Genomic DNA, 15,613 nt, shown 5'->3' with positions numbered 1-15,613 from the left:
ACCCACAGACCTTACCCAGCCTGTGTGGCCGGATTTACAGTATCTCCCTATCTGCGTATGTATTGTTGCATTGCTGGTGAGTTGAGCGCCGGGAGAGCCGAATGATGGCTCTCTCTGCTGCCACAAAACTCCCCAACAGTGGTAAATACCAAATTGTCGCAACTCGGAGGAAGATGTAATTCGGGGTCCGGCAGCCGCCAGAGTCCCGAATTACCCTTATGCTCCTGGCACAGCATTACATTGCAGCTATGGTTCTCCTGGTTTTGGACCCAGCGGTGAGCTCTGTGGACCGAAGCCACCTGCTTCGCTCTACCTCTCTATACAGAGTTGGGAGTGGAGTGTACGTGAAAGGTTACATACTCGGCTCTAAGATCAGTGCCATTCTTTCTTTAGACGCACGTCTAGTGTCCTATCTCCATGGCTACAATGGTGTTATTTGTTATTTTGTTATTTTTGGCAGTACGTGCCAGTGGGTCACATAACAAACAAGATGCTGTGGCCATAGATAGGATGCTGGACGTCTGGCTGAAGGTAAATCGGCACTAGAGGCTGAGCGATGGTGAGTATCCAGCCATTTACTCTCTGTTCCTAGCTCTACATATACTGGTGAGGTGGCTGTGCAATACTGGGGCACACCTGGCTACCTAATCTGGGGATGGTGCTGCCTAATAGGGCTGTTCATAAGGGTGTGTGCAGCTGGGGGTGCAGGGGTCAGAGGAAAAACCATTACTTACCTAAGTGGTGCTGACCCTCTGGCTCCCTGGCCAGTGCAACATGCGCCTTCTTTTTCTCCTGACCATCAGCTTCTGTGAGAATTTGTAATTCCTGTCACACACTGCGATGCATGCCGGGAGATGTATTTCGGGAAGTCTGTGCTGGTGAAAGTGGCCAGTGTCTGGGCTCCTGACCAGGAACTTTACCCCTTTAACAGCCAATGTATTTAGAGGCTTGCAAGTGCTCCAGGCCAATTTATTTTAGCACTTTTTAAATTTCTTATGTGTTACATTTCCCTGCTTCTAATTAGTACTGCTGTAATGTGTACTTATGACCACTTGTCTCTAGAGGGCTGTGTGAGATAATAATAGAGGACTCCTGCTTTCAGTTTTTTTATTTTCTGCTAGTAGATAGAAAGAGATCAAAGCATTCCAAGAATTTATAGAACATTGAGTTCTACAGACTGAAGTCAAAAGGAGATAACTCTATTGAATTTGCTAATGGGTTAAAAGTGATTATTTGCCATCATTAAATCAAACAGAGATAAAAAAACACGCTGTGCCATTGAATGCGTACACAAGGCTAGCTCATCATATGCGCCTGTATTTGTGCATTTGATCTTTAGTGCACAAAGGAAATTATGAAGAAGCTAGAAGTGAAATTTGTTCTGAGTAATAAATGCCATAAAGAGGAACTGAAATCCTTTTATTCAGTTTTTCACGTCATCATTAAGCAACATTGGCCGGGTCACTATTGTTTCTGGTAACAACGGCCATACCTTCTGAGGCCACCAGGCTATTTAGAGAGAAAAACTTACATCTCTATTCAGTTTAAATATCTGATCCGGTTCAAGAGACTGAAGGTTTCTACACAGTGACGTCACAATAAAATGATCCGTTTTTGTGACAGTTCCATAAAAACAATCGGTTCTACAGAAAAGCTTTTCATTTTATTCAAGCAGGAAATCCAATCAGATTTCCCCTTTTTTTTCTACATATGTTGATCAGGTGGTATTTTTCTTAGCAATTTTTTTCAGAGTTTTTATCTTTTTTTCATAATTGGGGAAAAATTCAACACACATGTGAGGTTCATTGGTTAGATTTTTCAAATTTTACAATCAGAAATATAGATTTTAATTCTTGAAAAATAGATTTTAATTGAAACTGAGCAGAATAGTTGCAGTCATTCAGCATTCTTGCTTACGGTTTGTGAGGTCATTTCAGCAGTTATTCCCAATGTTGTTAATATTGATTTTATTTTAAACACTTCACATCTAGATCTTGTTTCCCACTTATGGACCAGAGCAGTTTTGACAGTTTAGCTATATCCTTATGTAATCTGAAATAACTTTATCCCTACTTATGACACAGAAATTAAATATATATTGTTTTTTTCAAGACAAACTAGGCTTTCATTGTATGCCATTTTTTTCCTCGAACAATTTTGTTTTCTATGAATTTTAATGGGTAAACAAGGAAAAAAATAGAAAAAAACACATTATTTCTTAGTTTTACCAATTCAAGTTTAATAATTAAAAGTGTTACTGTAGATAAATACACACATTTTGTTTGACTATTCTTACCGCTTATCACAAAACTTAGATTATATTCCAATTTATGGTGAAGATATTTGATTCTGAAATAATTCCGAACAGTGGCCCTAAATTCAAACATCATGAAGCTCCTTGAGCGGCTGGTCCTTGCCCACCTGAAGAGGTACACGGACGCTCACCTCGACCAGCTCCAGTTTGCTTATAGGGCAAACAGATCCGTGGAGGGCGCCATCAGTGCCAGCCTGGCATACATCATGGAGCACCTAGACAATCCTGCCTCCTACGCTAGGATCCTGTTTCTGAATTTTAGCTCAGCGTTCAACACGATCTGCCCAGACATCCTGCTCACCAATCTGGAGCAGCTCGGAGTAGACCCCACCCTTCGAGTATGGATCAAGGACTTCCTGACAAACAGAACGCAACAGGTGAAGCTCGGCAACTGCTACTCCAGCATCAGAACCACCAATACTGGGGCTCCAAAAGGCTGTGTACTGTCACCACTATAATTCTCCCTCTATACCAACAATTGCATATCATCCGCTGACTCTGTGAAAGTCATCAAATTTGCAGACGACACCACTATCATTGGCCTAATTGGCAGCAGCAACGGAGAGTATGAGTACCGCAGCGAAGTCGAGCGAATCTGTAACTGGTGCAGAGACAACAACCTAGTACTCAGCGCCGCAAAGACTGTTGAACTAGTCATAGACTTCAGGAGGAACCCTCCCCCCCACCTGTCTTCATTGGGGGTACCGAAGTCTCTAGGGTCACATCCGTGCGGTTCCTTGGCACGACTCTCACTAACAACCTGAAGTGGAGGCTGAACACCTCCAAAACTCAGAAGAAATCTCAGCAGAGATTGTTCTTCCTGCGCCAACTGAAGAGATTCGGCATGCCCAGGGAACTGCTGACCAGCTTCTATACTGCCACTATAGAATCCATCCTCTGCTCCTCAGTCATTGTCTGGTATGTGGGCGCAACGGCCAGCGAAAAACATAAACTGCAGAGAGTCATAACTGACGCAGAGAGAATCATCGGGGCTCCTCTCCCACCACTTGATCTCTTCCACTCCGCTAGGATGATGAAGAGGGCCACTGTGATCTCCCGTGATCCCTCTCACCCAGGCAGTCGCTACTTCAAGCTTCTGCCATTGGGCCGCCGCTACAGGTCTATACCATGCAAAACCACCAGACGTAAGAACACCTTCTTCCCCCAAGCTGTCCGGCTGCTGAACTCCAACCTCCCCCCCGTCAGGCCCGCCTACTGGCATGCCCTAGCGGGGTCTCTCAGTTCTCGCCGCTGCCCGCCCTCGTTCACACTGCCCAAGGTCCGTACGGGGGCCACCATCATAAGTATTATTAGTATTATTATCATTAATATTATTAGTATTATGGGACTGCTACCTGCCCGGCAGGAAGGAACACTAATCTGTCATATCTGTCATATATTCCATTGCTGCAGTTCTAAACTGTCTGTGCTGTGCGTCTTGTCTTCCTATACTATGTCTATGCCATGTGTACCACAAATAATTCCGACTATAGCTCTTGCTGTATTTGGCGAAATAAATCTGATTCTGATTCTGATAATGCTACAGAGTGTATTTTTCACTATGAACTGAGAAAATAAAAGTATTTTTAATGGTAACAATCAATCTAATTAGCTCAGGAAACATATATTCCCATACACCAATTAGTGCTGCATCAGATAGTGCCAGAAATGTGCACAGGAGCAAGCCCAATCCTGCACAGCACTGCTTCTGCTACAAGACGTATATCTACTGACTCGTGGCTTAGATGAAGTCACAGAGGACGTAGATATACTGTAGTGGTGGATAAAGTGGTTAAGTTTTCAAGTTCTGAAAGAGATTTTGGGTAAGCTGGTGGTTTCTAAGTAGCACAAGCTCTGAAAAGCGATTTTGTGGCGATCCAATATTTAACATTAATTTACAATCGTAAGCAAAATGGTACAGGCCCCATGATTACAATTTGGCCAAAATAATATTGTTCCAGTGGGCTCACATCCACTTTCATTGGCATAGCAATTTTTGGAGTCGCCACTCGCCAGCGATCTTCTGCAATCTCCAAAGTGCTGCTGAAAGCGCTCTAGTAGGTCCTCCTTAAAATGGACCTGAACTCTTGCACAGGACAGAAGGGAAACAGAGAAATGCACCCTGTATTTAGAGAGTTTACTCCGTCTATTCCTCCCATCTGTGACTATTCATTAGAAATATTTAGGATGTTAACCCTATGTATGCTTCCATTTATTGCAGGATTTCTATCAGCTGTAACAAGGAAATGTTTTTCTTTAAAAGGTTATTATACTGTTGCTTATCTTTTAGAGCACCTCAGAGAGAGGAAGTTCTGAGTTCGGGTCTGCTTTACAGACAAATAGACATTTTTGGAAGTCTTTAGATCAGTGGTGCCCACGCTTTTTCGGCCAGCGAGCTACTTTAAAATTTGCTGAGTCCAGGGGATCTACCAATATTTAGGTAGCAGGTATACGTGTCTTCAGTATAGGTAGATAGGTATAGGGGCCTTCAGTATAGGTAGCCAGGTATAGTATAGTTAGGTATAGGTGCTTTCAGTACAGATAGCTAGGTGCAGGGGCCTTCAGTATAGTTAGCCAGGTATAGTGTAGTTAGGTGTGGGTGGCTTCAGTATAGTTAGCCAGGTATAGTGTAGTTAGGTGTGGTGCCTTCAGGATATGTAGCCAGGTATAGTGTAGTTAGGTGTGGGTGGCTTTAGTATAGTTAGCCATGTATAGTGTAGTTAGGTGTGGGTGGCTTCAGGATAGTTAGCCAGGTATGGTGTAGTTAGGTGTGGGTGGCTTCAGGATAGTTAGCCAGGTATAGTGTAGTTAGGTGTAGGTGCTTTCGGTACAGATAGCTAGGTGTAGGGGCCTTCAGGATAGCCAGGTATAGTGTAGTTAGGTGTAGGTGGCTTCAGGATAGTTAGCCAGGTATAGTGTAGTTAGGTGTGGGTGGCTTCAGTATAGTTAGCCAGGTATAGTGTAGTTAGGTGTAGGGGCCTTCAGTATAGTTAGCCAGGTATGGTGTAGTTAGGTGTGGTGCCTTCAGTATAGTTAGCCAGGTATAGTGTAGTTAGGTGTGGGTACCTTCAGGATAGTTAGCCAGGTATAGTGTAGTTAGGTGTAGGTGCTTTCAGTACAGATAGCTAGGTGTGGGTACCTTCAGGATAGTTAGCCAGGTATAGTGTAGTTAGGTGTGGTGCCTTCAGTATAGTTAGCCAGGTATAGTGTAGTTAGGTGTGGGTGGCTTCAGGATAGTTAGCCAGGTATAGTGTAGTTAGGTGTAGGGGCTTTCAGTATAGTTAGCCAGGTATGGTGTAGTTAGGTGTGGGTGGCTTCAGTATAGTTAGCCAGGTATAGTGTAGTTAGGTGTAGGTGCTTTCAGTACAGATAGCTAGGTGTAGGGGCCTTCAGGATAGTTAGCCAGTTATAGTATAGTTAGGTGTAGGTGGCTTCAGGATAGTTAGCCAGGTATAGTGTAGTTAGGTGTGGGTGGCTTCAGTATAGTTAGCCAGGTATAGTGTAGTTAGGTGTGGGTGCCACTCACCTCCCTCCAGTTCCAGCGGCGGTGTTTGGGGCTCCTCCTGGTCTCCTCTCCTTCAGCCGAGCTGCGAGTGCAGATGGGCACTCTAATGAAGACTCTGGGCGGCGGGCAACGTGCATTGACGCATTGTGTCCAGCGCTGCCCCCAGCTTTGACGTCGCGGCGGCGTCTTCCTCTCCCACTGTAGTACCGCCCCTCTCCTCTCCGATTGGCCAGCGGCCGGCAGCAGATTCTGACAGCTGTCGGCCGCAAAATTTTACATGACACGGCCGAACCGGTAGATCGCGATCGACCTATTGGGCACCCCTGCTTTAGATGATGGCCTGTTTGTTGTTTTTATAGGCAAAGTACAATCAAAACATCAGATACAATGTGGTATAGACAAGTAAAAAAGTCAGTAAGGCCGCTTTCACAGTGCGACGTTAAAGTCGCACATTGGAAAATGTTTTAATGCAGACTAACGCACAGCATTACTAAGTCTGTGCGACATTTACAGTGCACACGTTGCGTTTGTGTGCAATGTGTAGCGTTATTAGAAAGTACTGCATGCCGTGCATTATACACGTTTTTAGGTGCGTTGGACTGTTTGCACATGCTCAGTAATGATTTGGAAGCATACTTTTCATTGCCTGTATGCTCTACTATATGCGACGATAATGGGGCATTAAGTTGCGGTGCGACTTTTTTGGGAAGTTGCGTGGTAATTTGCGATGTGACTTTAATGTTGCATCAAAATGCAACGTCCTACTGTGAAAGAGGCCTTAGACAAGACAAGTAAAGAAGTCAGTAAGATAAGATAAGTAAAGAAGTCAGTAAGACAAGACAAGTAAAGAAGTCAGTAAGACAAGATGAGTAAAGAAGTCAGTAAGACAAGACGAGTAAAGAAGTCAGTAAGACAAGACAAGTAAAGAAGTCAGTAAGACAAGACGAGTAAATAATTCAGTAAGACAAGATGAGTAAATAAGTCAGTAAGACAAGATGAGTAAAGAAGTCAGGCAACACAAGTAAAGAAGTTAGTAAGACAACACAAGTCAAGAAGTCAGTAAGACAAGCAGGGGCATAACTAGAAATCACTGCCCCCCCCCTGCAAAACTTTGGAGGGGATGGGGCCCCCTTCTTGGCTTGGTTGGCACCCCCCCCCCAACACACACACACTTTCTGCATAGGTAAACTGAGAACCAATGTTATTCAACTGTCTACTAGTGTTGGGCGAACACCTAGATGTTCGGGTTCGCGAACGTTCGCCGAACATCGCCGCGATGTTCGGGTGTTCGCGCCGAACTCCGAACATAATGGAAGTCAATGGGGACCCGAACTTTGGTGCTTTGTAAAGCTTCCTTACATGCTACATACCCCAAATTAGCAGGGTATGTGCACCTTGGGAGTGGGTACAAGAGGAAAAAAAAATATTTGAAAAAGAGCTTATAGTTTTTGAGAAAATTGATTGTAAAGTTTCAAAGGAAAAACTGTCTTTTAAATGTGGAAAATGTCATGTTTCTTTGCACAGGTAACATGCTTTTTGTCGCCATGCAGTCATAAATGTAATACAGAGAAGAGGTTCCAGGAAAAGGGACCGGTAACGCTAACCCAGCAGCAGCAGCACACGTGATGGAACAGGAGCAGGTGCAGGAGGAGAAGGCCATGCTTTTTGAGACACAACAACCCAGGCCTTGCATGAGGACAAGAAGCGTGCGGATAGCATGCTTTTTACCGCCATGCAGTCATAAATGTAATAAAGATAAGAGGTTCAATAAACAGGGACCGGGCGTCAACGCTAACCCAGCAGCAGCAGACGTGATGGAACAGGAGGAGGCGCAGGAGGAGAAGGCCACGCTTTCAGGTGCAACTCAGGCCTTGCATGAGGACAAAAAAATGTGTGCGCAAAGCAATGCAATGAGTAGTTTTCAGGACACAATGGGCTATTCGGAGGAGCTATTCCCACCCCCACAAGCTTCTACCTGTGAAAGGTCAATGGAACAGCCACAAATGTTGTGCCCGGATTCACAACCTTTTTCTGTGGAAAATGCACCTCGCACTGAAATGCAAGGCGAGGCCGAGGATGAACATGACGTCAACAACTCAACATGACGCAAAATGGGGGCGGAACAGAAAGCTGCTTTCAATGTTTTGAAGGCCTTAATTGCCTCCGGTGGCAAGTTAGATGCATCATTCATCACACCCAAATCCCAGAGCAATGTGTGCAGGAATTTGAATCGCAGGAGGTGTACCAAGATCATCTGGACAAGTGACCAAGTGACCAAGTGACAAGTGACCAAGTGACAAGTGACCAAGTGACAAGTGACAAAGTGAAAAGTGACAAAGTGACCAGTGACAAAGTGACAAAGTGACAAAATGACAAAGTGACAAAATGACAAAGTGACAAGTGACAAGTGACAAAGTGACAAGTGACAAGTGACAAAGTGACAAAGTGACAAAGTGACAAGTGACAAAGTGACAAGTGACAAAGTGACAAGTGACAAAGTGACAAGTGACAAAGTGACAAAATGACAAAGTGACAAAGTGACCAGTGACAAAGTGACAACTGAGAGGTTGTTCTGGGGAGCTCCACTGCACTCCGTCGCATATGAGGAGAGGTCTCGTCGGGACTGCTGATCCTCCTCAGCTTGCTCAAAGCCTTGAGGGTTCCTGAAGATCCTCTGCTTGGAGTTCGCCGGGGTTCAGCTTGGTGTCGGGGTCGGCGGCGTCCTCCTCACTCCAACGTGGCAGATCTTCTGTTGAAGGAAAAAAAAAAAAAAACATTGTTAAAAGTCCAGTACCGCTTCTGAAGGACTCACCAAGAGATGCAGGAGCGCTTCAATCTAGCGCACCATCGCTCGCTGGGTGATGTCCCTCCCTACGCGCTGGAATTCTACGCTGCACATGCTAGCACGCTTTTGCGCAGTGCCGAGGCGCATTCCAGCAGCTAGCTACCAAGCTTCTGTGGATCTGATTGGGCCACCATGTTGGATCTCTGCCAAGTCCTCCAAAATTTTGAGCAATCCACGTTGCGTGACTGAGCAGTGACAACTCTACAGTCAGCATTACAATACCACTGCTGTGTTTACTGAAGAAATCAATGTTGAAGATGGAAACCGCTGGCATGATGCAAGTGGGGGATTCTGAAGATGAAAACGATCAGCGTGATGATACCAACATCAGGCAACCTGCCTCAGGAAACGCTGGTCCCAGCTATGACAAAGAACAGGACGAGGAACAGCTGGAGTTGGAGCAGGAATTGGATGCCCCCACTGCCGAGGGACAGAGCGGTGCACATTGGACTTCCACAATTTAGCGGGAATAGACAGCAGAAGAGGAAGAAAGTGATGCTGGTGACGAATATGGTGCATCACAACAATCACAACGCTCACAAGAACATGAAGACAGAGGAGTCTGGCAGGACTCTCTGGCACACATGGCTCAATTCATGCTAGACTGCATTGAACGCGGCCCGCGCATTATTCACTATTCATTATTATTCATTATTCTGGAATCTGGACAACACCAATTACTGGGTTTATACCCAGTTTATACAAACACAATGTTAAAAAACTGATTGAAGAAAGTGTCAGACAGGTCAAAAATGGAACAATTCCAGCAGGCCCTTGAGGATGGAGACTTTAGAGAGGAGATTGACATCCTCCTCCTTCTCTAGCCAGTTGTACGCCAACAGACTGACTTCAGCAAACCCAGGAGGACCAGGAGGGCAGCAAAGAACACAAGCTGCTGCTAGTGCCCAAAAGGGAATGGTATTGGCAGTGTCCTTGGAGTGGGAACATTTTCTGACACCCATGCAGCAGCCCACAGAACAGCAATCGGGCAGTTCCACGTCCTCCAACACCAATCGCCTGGAGAAGATGGTCCAGGACTACATGTCAGATGGCGTAGCTGTGTTGAACAATCCATCTGCAGACAGACGGTGAGTGTGACAGGCGGCACAGAAGGACCATGGCAACTCACTCATAGTACCACAGTTTGATAGTGCTGCCCAAAAAATTATATGGATCCGTGGACCCGGGCACTGCGGGCAGTACTGGGAAGTGGGAACGCAGATTTTAGTACCTAAACACACGATACAACATGTTATCCGGGGTCGGACTCTGAGGCACATACAGATGGTCCCGATTATCATCCTCATCATACAACTCTTCTCCTGAGTCTGACCCACCCACCACCTCTGCCACCCCAACATCCCCAGACACAGACCCCTCATCGTCCTCAACATTAACTTGGGATGCTGGCCTGAGCCAGACCTCCTCCTCCACATCAGGCCCCATCATCTCCTCAATGGCAGCCCTCATTAATCGCTCTGGCGACGGACCGATGGACACAACGTTCTCCTCCGGGGAGGGCTGCTGCTGACCACTGGCTGCTGGGGTGGATGTTATAGCTTGCGTGGGGCATTGGCTGTTGCTGTTGTTGGGAGTGCTGCTCACAGCGGAGGTCTCTGAGGAACTCATGGTGAGCTCATATAGTGGTTGGCGGTGAGTGGAGTATTACTGATCCCAGCAATATACACACTGACTGGCAGAGTACGCAATGCTATATAGTCTGGCTGAGCGGTGTACACAGAGTGGCAGTACACACAATGCTATATAGTCTGGCTGAGCGGTGTACACAGAGTGGCAGTACACACAATGCTATATAGTCTGGCTGAGCGGTGTACACAGAGTGGCAGTACACACAATGCTATATAGTCTGGCTGAGCGGTGTACACAGAGTGGCAGTACACACAATGCTATATAGTCTGGCTGAGCGGTGTACACAGAGTGGCGTACACACAATGCTATATAGTCTGGCTGAGCGGTGTACACAGAGTGGCAGTACACACAATGCTATATAGTCTGGCTGACCGGTGTACACAGAGTGGCAGTACACACAATGCTATATAGTCTGGCTGAGCGGTGTACACAGAGTGGCAGTACACACAATGCTATATAGTCTGGCTGAGCTGTGTACACAGAGTGGCAGTACACACAATGCTATATAGTCTGGCTGAGCGGTGTACACAGAGTGGCAGTACACACAATGCTATATAGTCTGGCTGAGCCGTGTACACAGAGTGGCAGTAAACAATGCTATATAGTCTGGCTGAGCGGTATACACAGAGTGGCAGTACACACAATGCTATATAGTCTGGCTGAGCGGTGTACACAGAGTGGCAGTACACACAATGCTATATAGTCTGGCTGAGCGGTGTACACAGAGTGGCAGTACACACAATGCTATATAGTCTGGCTGAGCGGTGTACACAGAGTGGCAGTACACACAATGCTATATAGTCTGGCTGAGCCGTGTACACAGAGTGGCAGTAAACAATGCTATATAGTCTGGCTGAGCGGTATACACAGAGTGGCAGTACACACAATGCTATATAGTCTGGCTGAGCCGTGTACACAGAGTGGCAGTACACACAATGCTATATAGTCTGGCTGAGCGGTGTACACAGAGTGGCAGTAAACACAATACTATATATAGCGTGGCTGAGCGAGGTACACAGTGGCAGTACACACAATGCTATATAGTCTGGCTGAGCCGTGTACACAGAGTGGCAGTAAACAATGCTATATAGTCTGGCTGAGCGGTATACACAGAGTGGCAGTACACACAATGCTATATAGTCTGGCTGAGCCGTGTACACAGAGTGGCAGTACACACAATGCTATATAGTCTGGCTGAGCGGTGTACACAGAGTGGCAGTAAACACAATGCTATATATAGTGTGGCTGAGCGAGGTACACAGTGGCAGTAAACAATGCTATATATAGTGTGGCTGAGCGAGCGGTGTACTACTGTTCCCAGCAGCGACACACAATGACTGGGGGGGACCCTGGCTAGCGTGGCTGGAGAGCGAACTACCCTGCCTGCCTACCCAAAGCTAAACCCACAGACAAATGGCGGAGATATGACGTGGTTCGGGTATTTATTTACCCGAACCACGTGACCCGTTCGGCCAATCAGAGCGCGTTCGGGGTCCGAACCACGTGACCCGTTCGGCCAATCACAGCGCTGGCCGAACGTTCGGGGAACGTTCGGCCATGCGCTCTTATTTCGGCCATGTGGCCGAACGGTTTGGCCGAGCACCATCAGGTGTTCGGCCGAACTCGAACATCACCCGAACAGGGTGATGTTCTGCAGAACCCGAACAGTGGCGAACACCGTTCGCCCAACACTACTGTCTACTAGTGCACACTTGAATGTGAATGTGTTATCCCCATGTAGACAGCAGTGAAGCTCCGCACAGATTTTCTCTATCAATTACATTCACTTCTGTGATAAAACATGCATTTTTTCACACATACAGACACACATGGGGCTTGATTCAGTAAACCATGATAACTCCTAGCATGGCCGTGCTAGCGTTTTCATGCACAATCAACAATTTTTGTGTGTGAAATTTGTGATTGTGCATGGAAATTTGCGATTGCAAAACGCTAGGGCGGCTGTGCTGTGGGTTTTCACAGTTTAGTTAATCAAGCCCATGGTGTGCAGAAAATGCATACAGAAAACTGACAGACGGGTGTGCTATCAGCCTCAGCTTCTTATTACACTCACTCTGTCCATCTCTGATGGAGCAGCACTGGCTCTGCAGACTTCTCTAGCATCACTACAATACAGAGCACATTGGGGTAGAGAGGTTGCAGAGAGCAGAAAGTTTTTTCTCTCATTTCCCTTAGTTGTCAGTCTCTCAGGATGGAGCCCCCTGTGGCTTCTGGGCTCCCCTGCAGATGCATCCCTTGCAGGGTCTATTGTTACGCCCCTGAAGACAAAACAAGTAAAGAAAACAGTAAGACAACACGAGTAAAAAAAAGCCAGTAATACTTCATTAATGATCTTGCATTTGAAGTTTGGATTCTGCTTGATAAATCATTTCTACATTTCTACAGCATATAAATAACAGATATGCTATTTCTGTCTGTGTGGAAAATGTAAGTAGTAATACCTGGCCTTGTCCCAACTAGCACATTTGCAGAAAAGCATCCTATATAATAATAGCCCTGTGTCGCTGCGTCCACCTTTGTCACTGTGTCCGCGTTTTTTGACACTGCGCATGTGCGCAGCACGGACAGCCATGGAGGACGGGGCAGACGGGTGGCCTCAGCTCATGGCAGAAGGGTGAGCATGCTGCGGATGGGTGCGCGCACATGCGCACTGACTGGCAGCGGTAAGAGAGAGACCTAGAGCCCGTTTTTAAACGGGCTAAGGTCTACTAGTTTCTTATAACTGTCTGTATGCATGTCTCTGACATTGACTATGAGGGTTGTTTTGCTTACCTTCGTGCAGAATTCTTTCACCTGTCATTTTTAAATTACCCAGAAACATTTTGGGGGATTTAAATGTGGCTTCGAGTTGATCAATTTCTTTCTTTTTTTTTTCAGGCATTCCTTGTTGGATTTACTGGAATGTTCAATGCCATTGTCATGTTGCAGGCTCCAGTTTGGTTTCTGTAAAATTGATCAACATTATATTCAAACACAATAAAGAATTCATAGTATATTTTGTGACGGTTAGTTGCCCAGACCCTAAACTTGCATAACAGCCTTTTACCAAACACATCTTCTGGTACCGTGGCCTGAAAAGTGTATTTTTTAAAATTCTGTCCATAGCACATTTTGCCTTTACCAAAGGGAGCAGATTGGTCCCAAAACAATTGTGGGTGTATGGTCAGATGCTTGTACGTGTGTGATGGTACACTGTTCCTAAATAAGTGTGTGTGCGGACCCCTCCTTTGATTTTGTGCATTACAATTGCCTTGGGATCCTGCACCAGCAACCGCTGGACATAGATGTACGATTCCTCTTTACACATGATCTTAACCTTCTAACCCAAACCAATATAGCTAACCGCTACCCTTTTCTCAATCCCAAACCCTAACCCTCTTAACCTCCTGAGCGATAATCCCGAGCTGAGCTCGGGGTATATCGCGCAGGAGGATTTCTCAGGCCCTGGTGGGCCGATTTGCATAATTTTTTTTTGTTACACGCAGCTAGCACTTTGCTAGCTGCGTGTAACTTCCGCTCGCCGCCGCTCGCCGCCGATCCGCCGCCGCTCGCCGTGCCGTGAAGTCCCCCCCCTCCCCGACCCCTTGCGCAGCCTGGCCAATCCGTGCCAGGCAGCGCTGAGGGGTGGATCTGGACTCCCTCCGACGTCACGACGTCCATGACGTCGGTGACATCATCCCGCCCCGTCGCCATGGCGACCGGGGAAGCCCAGCAGGAAATTCCGTTCTGAACGGGATTTCCTGCTTACTCTGATCGCCGAAGGCGATCGGAGTGGGTGGGGGGATGCCGCTGCGCTGCGGCTATCATGTAGCGAGCCCCGGGCTCGCTACATGATTTAAAAAATTAAAAATTTAAAAAAATAGTGCTGCGCCACCTCCTGGGCGATATAATTGTATCGCCCAGAGGGTTAATCAATGCCTGACCCTTGCCAGTACTCACCATTTCATAGTGTTTTCTTTTTCGCTTCAGCACCAATCCCTGATCCATCATAAGAGATGGCTTGAACCTCCAATTTTAGGTTCGCGAACCTCGAACGCGAACTTCCGCAAAAGTTCTGGTTGGCGCGAACTTTGCGAACTGCAATAGACTTCAATGGGGAGGCGAACTTTGAAAACTACAAACATTTATGCTTGTCACAAAAGTGATGGAAAAGATGTTTCAAGGGGTCTAACACCTGGAGTTTTGCATGGCGTAGTGGGATACACGCCAAAAGTCCCGGGGAAAAATCTGGATTTGACGCACAGCAGTGTTTTAGGGGCAGAAATCACATTGCAATGCTAAATTGGAGGCATAAAGTGCTTTAAAACATCTTGCATGTGTATACATCAATCAGGTAGTGTAATTAGTGTACTGCTTCACACTGACACACCAAACTCACTGTGTAACGCACCGCAAACAGCTGTTTGTGTCGTGACGGCCTTGCTGGACTGGTGCGCACCATGGCAAGAGTGCAGGCCATGGCGGTTTTCAAGCCCATATGGTCGCCGAGCTGCGGTAGCTCAATGATAGAACAACAGTGACTGTCCAGCTGATCGAATTTGGTCTGTCCACAATGAAGCAACAACCTTATTATCTTGGGTCAGGTGTGCCCCCCCCCCCCCCCCCCGACACACTCATATATAGCCGGCGGTCATTGCTTCATTGTGATACGCAATCCCCTTCACCGCGGCAAGGTAACGATCATGAAGGGGAATTGACACATGTACATGCCTTTTGTTTTGTTGTTGCAGCTGCAGTGCAGCCAGAAAAATTAGGCAGGCATGTACACACACCAGAAAAATTATTATAGCAGCTGCTACTAGCAGCGGCCTTACATTCAGAAATCCACCTGGAGTCCTGGACCCTGGTGGTGGTGGCGGAGAAGGTAGTCAAGCGGCCTGCAGGCAGAGATGCTGTGTGGGGACTGGGGACTGACTTAGTCTTGGGGCAGGCAGTCACACGGCGTGCAGGCAGAGGTGCTGTGTGTGGGGACTAGAGATGGGCCGAACCTCCGATTTTAGGTTCACAAACCCCGTTCGCGAACCTTCGCAGAAGGTTCTGATCGCGGAAAAGTTCGCGAACCGCAATAGACTTCAATGGGGATGCGAACTTTGAAAAATAGAAAAAATTATGCTGGCCACAAAAGTGGTGGAAAAGATGTTTCAAGGGGTCTAACACCTGGAGGGGGGCATGGCGGAGTGGGATACATGCCCAAAGTCCCGGGGAAAAATCTGGATGTGACGCAAAGCAGCGTTTTAAGGGCAGAAATCACATTGAATGCTAAATTGCAGGCCTAAAG

At 46.7% G+C, this 15,613-nt stretch overlaps 1 protein-coding gene across 1 annotated transcript in view; it reads right to left on the bottom strand.

The window, feature by feature from the left end:
- The window catches only part of LOC137570443 (C-C motif chemokine 24-like), a 50,199-nt gene extending 37,023 nt beyond the window's left edge, over window positions 1–13,176 (bottom strand). Inside the window, exons 1-2 of the mRNA XM_068279112.1 lie at window positions 13,108–13,176; window positions 12,389–12,593 (exon numbers count right to left, since the gene is read on the bottom strand). The gene's annotated coding sequence lies outside the window, so the exon portion shown is untranslated. The remainder of the gene's footprint in view (window positions 1–12,388; window positions 12,594–13,107) is intronic.
- Between the last annotated feature and the right edge of the window lie 2,437 nt (window positions 13,177–15,613).

The sequence above is a fragment of the Hyperolius riggenbachi genome, chromosome 4, assembly GCF_040937935.1.
Source record: "Hyperolius riggenbachi isolate aHypRig1 chromosome 4, aHypRig1.pri, whole genome shotgun sequence".
NCBI lineage: Eukaryota > Metazoa > Chordata > Amphibia > Anura > Hyperoliidae > Hyperolius > Hyperolius riggenbachi.
The sequence above is the reverse complement of the archived record's forward strand: the minus strand, read 5'-3'. Positions and strand labels throughout refer to the sequence as shown.